Below are 12753 nucleotides of genomic sequence, written 5' to 3'. Positions count from 1 at the left end.
AAACTCGGTCACCAACTTACGCCATACACAAAAATAAACTCAAGATGGATAAAAGACTTAAATATAAGTTGTAACACCATAAAAGTCCTCGAGGAAAACATTGGCAGGAAAATCTCAGACATTCCAAGCAGCAACATCCTCACAGACATGTCCCCTAAAGCAAGGGACATAAAGGAAAGAATAAACAAATAGGACCTCATCAAAATAAAAAGCTTCTGCAAGGCTAAAGAAAACAGCACCAAATTACAAAGAGAACCAACAGTATGGGAAAACATATTTGTCAATGATACCTCAGACAAGAGCCTGATCTCCAAAATGTATAAAGAACTCACACAACTTCACTCCAGGAAGACAAACAACCCAATTAAAAAATGGGCAGAGGACTTGAACAGACACTTCTCCAAGGAAGACATACAGAGGGCCCAGAGACATATGAAAAGATGCTCAGCATCACTAGTCATCAGAGACACGCAAATTAAAACCACAATGAGGTACCATCTCACACCAGTCAGAGTGGCCAGCATAAACAAATCCACAAACAAATGTTGGAGAGGATGCGGAGAAAAGGGAACCCTAGTGCACTGTTGGTGGGAATGCAGACTGGTGAGGCCACTGTGGAAAACAGGATGGAATTTCCTCAGAAAACTAAAAATGGAACTGCCCTTTGACCCAGCAATTCCACTGCTGGGATTATACCGTAAGAACCCTGAAACACCAATCCAAAAGAACCTGTGCACCCCAATGTTCATAGCAGCACAATGTACAATAGCCAAGTACTGGAAGCAACCCTAAGTGCCCATCAGCAAACAAGTGGATCCAAAAACTATGGTATATTTACACAATGGAATTCTACACAGCAGAGAGAAAGAAGGAGCTTATATCCTTTGCAACGGCATGGATGAAACTGGAGAGCATATGCTAAGTGAAATAAGCCAGACGGTGAGGGACAAATACCATATGATCTCACCTTTAACTGGAACATAATCAACAAAAGAAAAAAAGCAAACAAAATACAACCAGAGACATTGAGGGGGGGAACAGTCTAGCAGTGGCCAGGGGGGAGTGGGGTGGGGACAGTGGGAAGAGGGGATTGCAGGGACTATTATAAAGGACACATGGACAAAATCGTGGGGGATGGTGGGAGTGGGGGAGGGAGGTGGGTTCAGCTGGGGTGGGGGGAGGGAAGGGGAGAAAAGGCATACAACTGTAATTGAATAACAATAAAAATTAATAAAAAAAAGAAATATGGTATCTGTGAAGCAGATAGTGCAATAGAACAAAACAATTAAACAAGGCACACCTATACAAAGGAGAGCATACAATGATGGAGGAGGTGCTGGTTACCCAGGACACCTTTTCCCTGCCCCTTATTACAATTTCTTCCCCTCAGCATATTGTAGGATGCTGGATTCCGCATTTACTTCATTCAGCCTCGCATTACAGCTGTTTTTCCCTCTGGCCAGGTTGCAAGTTCTCTGAGAGGAAGGTCCACTTGTTTGAACCCTTTCTTTGAATCCCTTCAATGTCCAGCAGGCATGTTGCTGTGTACTTAGAACGTACATGATAGATATTTACAAATAGATGCAGTGTTGAAACTGGGAGCCCTTCTGACTCCCAGTTCAGAGCTCCACTCAACATCACAGTCTCTATTCATTGACAGAAAGCTTTTTTAAAATGGGAGCTAAGTATAAGTTTGAAATTGCTCAGTTCTGTTTTCCTTGGCAGGGAAACTCTTCTGGAGTTAAAACAACTAACAGACCATAATGAGTGAAAAGTTTTCAGGAGACACTGGGTTCCATTAGTGGAACACTTGTATCTGTAAAGAGCAATTTCAACTTCCCAGTGAGGAAATGGTGAAAACATCAGTGGCACTGAAGAGAACTATAGCTGGACCCAACCAGCTATTTTTCCAGAATGAACCAACTCAATCTCATCTATTTCAAACTAATGAAGAGGCAAATGGGGGTGCTCTCTATACATTTTTATTAGTAAATAATAATAAACTCATGATGTCTATGGGAGCACCAAGAAAGTTGATTAGATTTGTTGCAGAATTTTTTTTTACTAAGGATGAATCTGCAGCTTAAAACATTAATAACAACCACTACCACTAACTGATACTTATTGGGTGCCTCTCATGTGCCAAGCACCCCTCTGAAAATTATATGTGTTACCTCAGTGAGACACACAGTATCCCCATGTGTACTTTCACAGATGAGGGACCAGAAGCACAGGAAAGGTAACTGACAAGCCTAAAGACACACACCTCCTAAGCAGTGTCTTCAGGATACAGTTCTAGAAAGCAAGATAAATGGGACCTGGGCAGTTATTACCCAAACAACTAGTCTTGCAGACTGTCCGTAATGACTACATCAAACAAATCATTGTCCTTCACATTACCCTAATTCATGAATTTGCTAATTGGTGTTGCCTGTTTGAGGCAGGATAGCAAGAAGCTAGGAAAATTCGTTGGCAAGTGGAATAGGGAAACTGAGACATAGCTGAACACAATGGCCAAGCAATTTACAGCCAGGTGCAGGTAGTCACCAGGGCAGAAAGCCCTGGCAGGGGACAAAACTAGGAAAACAAGGACCCTGACCTAGAGTAACCTTTCTTCCCTGGCCTTCCTGACCCCCCCACCCTCACCCCCCCACCCCCCTCGCCCGCTGGAGATAACATCTAGGCCTCAGTTGTGTTTCAGCTCCAGGCCCAGAAAAGCAGCAAAACCAGGTAGGTGACACCAGGATCCACTTCGATGACTAATGACTGCGTCCTGGCACTAACCAATCAGTGGAGACCACAACCCTGAAAGAGCACACCTGGAAAACTGATGAATATCTGCTGAAACCCTCCCCTGAGACCTCCCCCTGAGATTCCCACCTGCAAGAGAGAGATAAAAGCCTCAACACAAAGGACCCAGTATGTGCACTCTCTTTATGGGGAAAATCCTGAGCCAATCCTTTCCCTTCTTCTTCCCCCACTTCTTAACCCCACAGACATGTGTCTCTGAAACTCTATGGCAAGAGGCAGGAGCAGCTCATCCCAGAATAACCCCTTGAACCTGTCCCCAAAGCCCCCTTTATCTGACTTCCCAGTGAGCTCAGGCAGCCCAGCCTTGGCTCTCCTGTTGCTTCCTCTATGCTAGGCCCTCCCTTGTTTTACTGTCCCCAGCTTTAATAAATGTGCCCTCAGAGTCAGCTGGACTCGTGTAGTGAAATCTTTCCTACAAAAAGTCAAGAACCCACACACTACAACTGGTCCTAGGCAGACCCACTCAGGACCAGGCCCCTATCCACTAACATGTTGACAGAGATTAACCAAAATGTGTCATGTAGCAGAGTGAAAGGTTTGCTCTCTGTAACTATCTTAATTGTAGCCTGCATTTCTCCCTAGGACTTCTGGCTAATAGCTCCTGCTATACTAAATGCTAATTAGCTAGAGGAATCTTGCTGGAGGTTTGAGATTTTGCAAAGACAGTCCCTTGTCAAAAGACACCTTTCCCAAGAGATGAAAAATTATGTATCAAGAGTCTCTAGACCCAACTCATATCAGAGGGGGTCTATGGACAGGCCAGAAACAAAGGGATTTAGAAATTTCATGCTCTCCCATGGATCCCTGTCTTGGTACCTAGCTGTCTGCAGCTTTCATCCACCTCTTGCCTCGTCACTCCTCCCTTGCTTTGACATAGATGATGCCTGAATTCTAGGCTCTCTTAAAATGGATTTGCGGGAGCTATAATAAGGCACCCCCACCTTCTGGAGCTGGGCCTTCTCAATGAATAAACCTTTTCTTCTTATTCCAAACTGACATTTTGTGTTTTGGCTCTTCAGAGCATCAGGCACACAGACTTTGAACCAGTAACAATATATAACTTTATAACATTACACAAATGCCACTTAACTTTTCAGAGTTTGATTCCAGACCGTCAAACTCTTATCTGTCTAGTTTATTCGACAAAATGTGGAGGAGAGTTGTTCTGTCAAGTGGTTCAAAAAGCTTATTAGCAAATAACAGAGCAATGGAAGAGATTAGATTAGATTAGATTTGATTGATTAGATCAGATCAGGTCCAATCAGATCGGATTAGATTAGAGCTGAGGAGGTTCCCGGGGTATTTCTTTGCCCTCCAGAGACCATTTTGACCCCAGCCTGAGGTTAGGCACCTACTTAGTCTGAAGCTGACTGATAGGTCTAACCTGACCACTTGGCTTCTGGGAAGGTCAAGTTGATTTCAAAACCGTTCTAAAATGTGCATTTCTCTCTAGGATGGATCTGAAAACACCTTCCAGCCCACTTTAACCCAAACCAGCCTTTCTATGGCAAGCTCCTGGTCTGAGGCAGGAGCACTGAGAGAAACATTCTTACTATGAAACTAAGACTGGATTTGACCTCTGTCTATGCCCAACTGAAGTGATTGTTTATCTTTCCCCACATTTTCTTTCGTATCTGTTCCCGCTGTTTCTCATCCCCCTATCCTCATTAAACAATGCTGAATCCTGCTAATATTAGTCATTTGAAGTCATAAAATACACAGCATACTGGGATATCTTAAGAGGCCAAATTCTCAGTGTGCATAAATTCCTGAAGAGTGTTGGATTCTCCCTAAGAAACCCAATAAATAAAACACTGGCCTAAGAATCAAAATATCTGGGTTACCATTCCTCTTCCTTATTCCACACCCTTCCTTGCCTATCCCTTGAAGGTGGCAGTGTGGCCACCAAAGAGGCAGCCACAAGGAGGCAGCAAACCAAGGTGGAAACTGGCCAAGGAAATGGCTGGGACTGAGAAGTTGGCAGAACCAAGAAGAAGGTTAGCCAAGGAGGAAGTCTTTGTGGTCTGGAGATTGGTTACATAGAGGAAGATTGACTACATACATGGAGATTGAGAAGTAGGTAAATACATTGAGGTTGATCAGGGTCTAAGGAGGGATTTACACATAGGTGGAATGGGGAAAGACCAGAACAAAACCTGAGGTATTGGATTAGAATTGGAGGTATTGGTGTGATGGATTACTTGAAGGATGAAGATAGATAGGTAATAAAGATATAGGCATATGGTAAAGAGATGGATGATAGATATATAGATATTAATGTATACATGTAACACATACTTACAATGAGCATACTAAACATCCATATCTTGGTTTCAAAATACCATCTTTCACTAAAAGAAACCAGGACTCCTTAGAGAAATGACTCATTCCAGTACTGAAGCATAAGATGAGCTTAGAACACTCAACTGTAGCAGAAAATGAGGAAGTGCTCAAAGAATGATGGGGATGTGGCCAAAGGACATGGGACTGAGCTTGAGAGGGCCCAAACTGGGACAATCTGATTATCATAATAATGATTGTAACATGTACTAATCCACTGACCATAAGTCCATACTGATGTGAATAAATGAGTGAAAGAATGAATAAGGAAGAAACAAAAGCTCCTCCTTACAGCAGTATGTCATCTAATAATGTAGAACAAAGGATGGACTTTGAAAACCACCATCTGGCAACCATCATGGTGTCAGGAGTCATCACTGGTTACCAAGATCAGTGAGAAAGGTTTGATGAGGAATAGGATGTTGGGATCATCTTGGACTATCTCCTCACAAAACACTATTCAATCACAAATGGAAAAATGATGACTTTGTAACAGGGTGCAGCCAAAAAGAGGGCCCCAAATAGGGATTTGTAATGGGGTCCAGAACTCAAGGTTTCCAGTAAATATTAGAAAAATATATATAGGATGCCCTCACCCTCACAAGCCTGAGCTTGGGGAAGGGACACATGGAGCAGGGCCATTCAGAGCTGTTTTGTATAGCAACAGCTTTGCAGCTAACCCCTGGCATGGTCATTTAACATATCTATAACCTTTAACTGGTTTCATAGATATGTTAAATAGCCGTGGCCATGCTTTGAGCCAGGGGGATGGGAGTGACTTCCACCCAAGATGTAACTGGGAAGCAACTCCCCCTGGTTACAGCACCTGAGTGAGAACTTGGAGAAGATTGGCTCCAGGCCATGGGGCCACACCTGCCCAGACTTACTATGGCAGCCCAGTAAAGCTGAAAGAATAGGGAATGCTGGCAGGTGTAACTGATTGTAGGAGGAGTCAGAAATGGGGCTGCAGAGGAAGACGGTTCTGGGATTTAAACCCAGGCGTGACAGCCATAGGGACAGAGGATCACGTGGTTTTGGAGGAGAAGAGAGAGGACCACGTGGCTTTGGCAGAGTGGGGACCCCGTGGCGGCAACACTGCTGATGGTGCCAGGAGCCTGAATCACGGACTTCTACTTCTTTCCCTGAGATACAGTACCCCGGACTGGGCAGAAGGAGAAGGAAGGACTGTGTGCATCTGTGGGTATTCTAGAGGACTTTAGTATTTTAATGAATACATTAAGTCATTACTCTAAGTCTGTATAACTTTTAAATAAATAATTTATTTCCTTTTTACCAGTCTCTGGCATTGAGAGACGTCTTTCCTCTGGCAGCGGGCATTGTGAACCTAGTAGATGTGGGGGGGACCCCCAGAGAGAAAGGGGGGATCCTTTCTGTAATAGTATATTGTGAACACCCCCTGTCTGTTCTGTAACAACTTCACAGTGGAGAAACTAGGCACATATCAACTTAACTGGGGGATCTTGGTTAACCTTACTAGCAAGGGGGACTGGTTGACCTTGGGTGTCACCTGAAGTGATGCACTGAGGAGAGCACAGCATCCTTTGGGGGGTACTTCTACCAAGAATTCATGGCCTGAGTCTAGACAAACCCCAATCGAGAAGGAAAGGTGTACACTCTTTAAAACTGCCAAGGTCATGGAAGATAGGGAAACACTAAGGAACTAGGTAAGAACTGTTTTCTAGATTGCAGAAAACTAAAGAGACGTGACAACTAAAATGCAAAGTAATACTGAATTAGATTCTAGACCAGAAAGGAGAGAGAGAGAGAAAGGGACAGTTGGCAAAAATTTTAACAGGATCTGTGGGTTGAATAATAGTGTTACAGCAATGTTGATTTTCTGATTTGGGACCCTTATAATTACACAGGAAAGAGCTCTTGCAGGAGGAAAATACACTGCCAAACTTAAGGAATAGGTCATCATGTTTGCAACTTGCTCTTAACTTGTTCTCAGATAAAGAATCATCGTATACATTAAAGGAAGAGAGAAATGTGGTAAAAGGTTAACAATTAAGGAACCTAAGTAAAGAGAATATTAAAGTTTTGTGTAGTATTCTTGCAACTTTTCTCTAAGTTTGGAATTTTTTCAAAGTAAAATATTTGAAAGATGAGATATTAGAATATCTAAAATTTAAAAAATTGATAATGCCTAGTATTGTCAAGGATATGGAAGAACAGAAACTCATACTGTTGGTAGAGGTATAAAGTTATACAACTACTTTGGAAAACTGTAAGGCAGTATTTGTAAGCTGACATAAATATACCCTATGAGCCAGCCATTCTGTTCCTGAATATACATCTCAAAAGAAATAACCACATAAATGTACTATACATACAAGAAGATTTGGGCAATACTGTTTGTAATAGTCAAAACTAGGAAAACAATCTGTATTAGTCATCAACTGCTGCAAAAAAAAAATTTACCCCAAAAGTTAACAGCTAATAACACAAACATGTGTATCTCACTGATTCTGTGAGTCAGCAATCCAGTGTGGTTTAGCTTTAAGACTCTCCCTCATGGCCTGTCATGATGTTGCGGTCAAGCCGTCGGCCATGGCTGCAGTCTTCTCAAGGTCTGATTGGGGCCTCAGCCTCTCACCACCTGGACCTCTCCAGAGGGCCACCTCATGATGTGGCACTGGTTTCCCAAGGGAATCAATCAAAAAATAACACTCACAATGGAAGCCACAATCTTTTTGTAACCTAATCTCATAAGTGAAATTCTATCACTTTTGTCATATTCTATTCATTAGAAGCTAGTCACAAGTTCACACTCAAGGAGAGAATATTACACAAGCTCATGGAAAGCAGGAGGCAAGGATCATTGGGGGCCATGTAAGAGATGGCCTGCCATGCAACCCAAATGTCCAACAATGGTAGAAAGGGCAAAAATCATGATCTGCTTAATTCAATACAATATTAAAGAACAAGAAAACGAATGAACTACAGCTACCTACAACAAGAAATGACTCTCACAAATATTATGTTGGGAAAAATACACACAAAAAAGAATCATATGGTATGATTCTATGTATACAACTTTCAAAAACAGGCAAAACTAAACTATGATAATAGAAGTCTGATAAGGGTTACCTTTGCAGAGAAAGGATGGGTAATCACTGGAAAAGGTGCTCCCAGAATGTTGGTAATGCTCTAGATCCTGACCTGGACCATGATTACATGGGGGCTCATTTCATAAAAATGTACCAAGTTGTACACCTTTGATGTGTTCACTCTTCTGTATGCATACTATAGTTCAATAAAAATTTTTACTTGAAAACTTCACCCCCCAAAGTCAGGATTATGTTTATTTGGTAACTTTTTATTTTCATATAATTTAAAATTTACAGAAAAGTTGCAAGGATCATGTAAAGCATTCCTGTCTACTCTTTCCCCAGATTCCCCAAGTGTTTACATTTTACACCATTTGTTTATCATTCTCTTTGTATGTGTACATGTATACGTTTTTTCTGAACCATTTGAAGTTAAGTTGCAACCATCATTATTTGCCTTAACATGTTTCAATGTGCATTTCTTTTTTTTTTAAGTGACTGTTTAATGCATTAGGCAAAAGTTTTGCATAAAATCAGAAATCTATGATCTGTCCCTGCTCCAATCCGTAAAAAAAAAAAAATGCAAGATTCATCACCAGGCATGTGTAAATCAGACCCAGACTCAAAGGCAGCACCTCTCTCTGACCCGACCTCCGGTTACTTCCCGTTCTCTGCACTGAACGTCCGCTCAGTCAACCCCCCCCCCCCCCCCCCCCCCCCCCCCCCCGCTCCAGCTTCACAGCATCCGGCAGCAAACTCCTGGATCCCATCTGAGAGCTTCTCCACAGCCATTTGGTCCTCACTGTGCAGCCCACGGAAGGCCTTCTCATCCGGGTGGGTCTTCTCCAGGCACTGGCCTGGGCTGCCTTGACTGAGAGCACGGGGCACCAGCTTGCTGCAGTCCTTGAGCAGCTCCCCCAGGAGCTTGGGGGAGATGGTGAGGAAGTCGCAGCCTGCCAGCACCTTGACTTCGCCGGTGTTGCGGAAGGAGGAGCCCATGACGATGGTCTATTAGCCAAACTTCTAATAGTAGTTGTAGATCTTGGTGACACTTCGCACCCCAGGGTCCTCCAGGGGCTCGTACATGTTCTTGTCTGTGTTGGCCACATGCCAATCAAGGATGCCCCCCACGAAGGGGGAGATGAGTGTCATCCCAGCTTCAGCACAGGCCATAGCCTGCGCGAAGGAGAAGAGCAGCGTCGTGTTGCAGTGGATGCCGTGCTGCTCCTCCAGCTCCTTTCCAGCCTGGATTCCCTCCCAGGTGGACGAGAGCTTGATCAGAACCCAGTCCTTGCAGATGCCTGGGCCACTATGGTGTCCTAGTAAGAGGACACCAGGACTCACATCTACCTCCGTGGACACACGGCCTGGAATCTTTTTCAGTATTTCTGCCCCAAACAGTAAAGCTTATCGATGGCATTTTGGATCTGTTCCTCTTGTGTCCCGCGCAGCCTCCTGCCGTGGGCAATGTCCTCCTCCACCAGCTCCTGGTAGGTGGGCATCTGCACGGCCGCCAAGATCAGGGACAGGTTGGTGGTGGCATCCTGGGGCTTGTACTCATCGATGGTGTGGAAGTTGCCCCTGTGGGCCACCATGGTGGTGAACTGCTTGAGCTGGTCCAGCGCATTCTCCATCCTCGGCAGCTTCACTGAAGAGCTGGATGTGGGAGACAACGGCAGCAGGGTGGCCCACGATGCCCCATGGCCCCGCCCCCAATGTGCATTTCTTATGAACAAAGACACTGTCTTACATAATTACAGCACAATAATCAAAATCAGATAATTTAACATCACTACAATACGATAGTCTAATCCACGGTCCATAGGAAAATACCATCAATTGGTTTTTTCATATTTTATTTATTTATTTTTAGAGAGAGAGGAAGGGAGAGAGAAACATCAAGGTGTGGTTGCCTCTGGCGTACCCCCTACTGGGGACCTGGCCCACAACCCAGGCATGTGCCCTGACTGGGAATCCAACGGGGGACCCGTTGCTTGGAAGGCTGCCCTCAGTCCACTGAGCCACACCACCCAGGGACCAACAATTGTTTTAACAATGGCCTCTTTTTTTTTGAAGTCCAGTCTCAATTCCAGGATTTCATGTTACATTTAATTGTCATCTCTCTAGTCTCCTTTAATCTGGGGCAGTTAATCAGTTTTTCATTATTTTTTAATATGTTTTATTGATTACACTATTACAGTTGTCCCATTTCACCCCCTTTATTCCCCTCCACCCTATGCACCACCTCCCACTCACATTCCCCCCCTTTAGTTCATGTCCATGGGTCATACATATAAGTTCTTTGGCTTCTACATTTCCTATACTGTTCTTAACTTCCCCCTGTCTATTTTCTACCTACCGTTTATGCTACTTATTCTCTGTACCTTTTCTCCCTCCCTCTCCCACTACCCTGCTGATAACCCTCCATGTGATCTCCATTTCTGTGGTTCTGTTCCTGTTCTAGTTGTCGGCTTAGTTTGTTTTTGTTTTAGGTTCGGTTGTTAATAACTATGAGTTTGTTGTCATTTTACTGTTCATAGTTTTTATCTTCTTTTTCTTAGATAATTCCCTTTAACATTTCATATAGTAAGGCCTTGGTGATGATGAGCTCCTTTAACATGACATTATCTGTGAAACACTTTATCTGCCCTTCCATTCTGAATGATAACTTTGCTGGATACAGTAATCTTGGATGTGGGTCCTTGCCTTTCATGACTTAGAATACTTCTTGCCAGTCCCTTCCTGCCTGTAAGGTCTCTTTGGAGAAATCAGCTGACAGTCTTATGGGAACTCCTCTGTAGGTAACTGTCTCCTGTTCTCTTGCTGCTTGTAAGCTTCTCTCCTTATCCTTAATCTTGGCTAATGTAATTATGACGTGCCTTGGTGTGTTCCTCCTTGGGTCCAACTTCTTTGAGACTCTCTGAGCTTCCTGGACTTCCTGGAAGTCTATTTCCTTTGCCAGATGAAGGAAGTTCTCCTTCATTATTTGTTCAAATAAGTTTTCAATTTGTTGCTCTTCCTCTTCTCCTTCTGGCATCCCTATGATTTGGATATTGGAACATTTAAAGATGTCCTAGAGGTTCCTAAGCCTCTCCTCATTTTTTTTTTGAATTCTTATTTCTTCATTCTGTTCTGGTTGGATGTTTCTTTCTTCCTTCTGGTCCACACTGTTGGTTTGAGTCCCAGTTTCCTTTCCGTCACTGTTGGTTCCCTATACATTTTCCTTTACTTCACTTAGCATAGCCTTCATTTTTTCATCTAATTTGCAACCATACTTGACCCTTTCTGTGAGAATTCTGATTACCAGTGTTTTGAAGTGTGAACCTGATAGGTTGGCTATCTCTTCATCACTTAGTTGTATTTTTTCTGGAGCTTTGATCTGTTCTTTCATTTGGGCCTTTATTTTTTGTCTTGGTGCACCTGTTCCATAGTAAGGGGTGGAGCCTTAGGTGTTCCACAGGGCGGGACAACCCACGTCGCTGCGTTGTGATGCTGTATGTGGGGGAAGGGTCTGAGAGGGAACAATGGCGCTTGCTCCACTCTGCCGGTTTTCAGTCACTTCCTCCGATACCCACAATCAAATTGGGCCCTTGTGGTGCTGATTCCCAGGTGGGTGGGCTTGTGTAGGTTCTAGGACCCTGTGGGTCTCTCCAATGAACTCTCCTGTGAGGCTGGGAGTTTCTCCTGCTGCTGCCTCAACCACCACAGGAGTTTTCAGTCAGAGGTTTTGAGGCTTTATTTCCCTGCACTAGAACCCTGGGTTGCATGGTCTGTCTCACTCCCCAGCTATTCCTCCTGGTTTATCTGCACGAGAACGTGGGACTGCCCAGTCTGCAATCCGCCACCTTGCCAGGTCCGCCAGCCACCACTTTGCCACCAGTCCCCTCCGTGCAGCTGCCCATCTCCGCCCCTCCTACCAGTCCGGATGAATGTTTCTTCTTTAATTCCTTGGTTGTTGGACTTCCATACAGTTTAATTTTCTGTCAGTTCTGGTTGTTTTTTGTTTTTAAACTTGTTGTCTTTCTTTTGGTTCTGCGAGGAGGCACAGTGTCACCTATGCCTCCATCTTGGCCGGAAGTCCAAGTGTTTCATTATCTTGACTCTTTTGAAGACTACAGTCCAGTTATTTGAAGACAATTCCTCAGTTTGGATTCAGTTTATGCATTTTTGGCAGAACACCATAAAAACAGTGTTGTGTCCTTGTCAAAGCAGCACATCAGAGTTACATGATGCTACTTGGTCCCATTACTGGCTAAATTAACTTTGATTATTTGATTAAAGCAGTGTCTACCAGATTGCACCACTATAAAGTTACTATTTTTCCTCCGTAATCACTAAATAATCTTGGGGAAAATAATTTGTATGTAAGTGTCATGTTCTGAGAAAAACTTCCACACTAACATTATCTTCCATTGATGATCTGGTCAGAAACAGTTATGAAATGGTAGTTTCCAAACACTGATTTTCTAACTCCCATCATTCCTTCCTCATTTATCACATTTATTGGTTGACATGGTGCTTGAAGGAGACT

General features: G+C 43.6%; 1 protein-coding gene and 1 pseudogene across 1 annotated transcript in view; one reads left to right on the top strand and one right to left on the bottom strand.

Annotated features, from left to right (window-relative positions):
• The window catches only part of MRPL52 (mitochondrial ribosomal protein L52), a 137543-nt gene that overhangs the window by 56929 nt on the left and 67861 nt on the right, over positions 1-12753 (top strand). The window lies entirely within an intron of this gene.
• On the bottom strand, positions 7561-12124 carry LOC112300949 (transaldolase pseudogene; annotated as a pseudogene).

This window comes from Desmodus rotundus, chromosome 7, assembly GCF_022682495.2.
Source record: "Desmodus rotundus isolate HL8 chromosome 7, HLdesRot8A.1, whole genome shotgun sequence".
NCBI classification, from domain to species: domain Eukaryota; kingdom Metazoa; phylum Chordata; class Mammalia; order Chiroptera; family Phyllostomidae; genus Desmodus; species Desmodus rotundus.
This window is presented reverse-complemented; position numbering and strand designations above follow the sequence as displayed.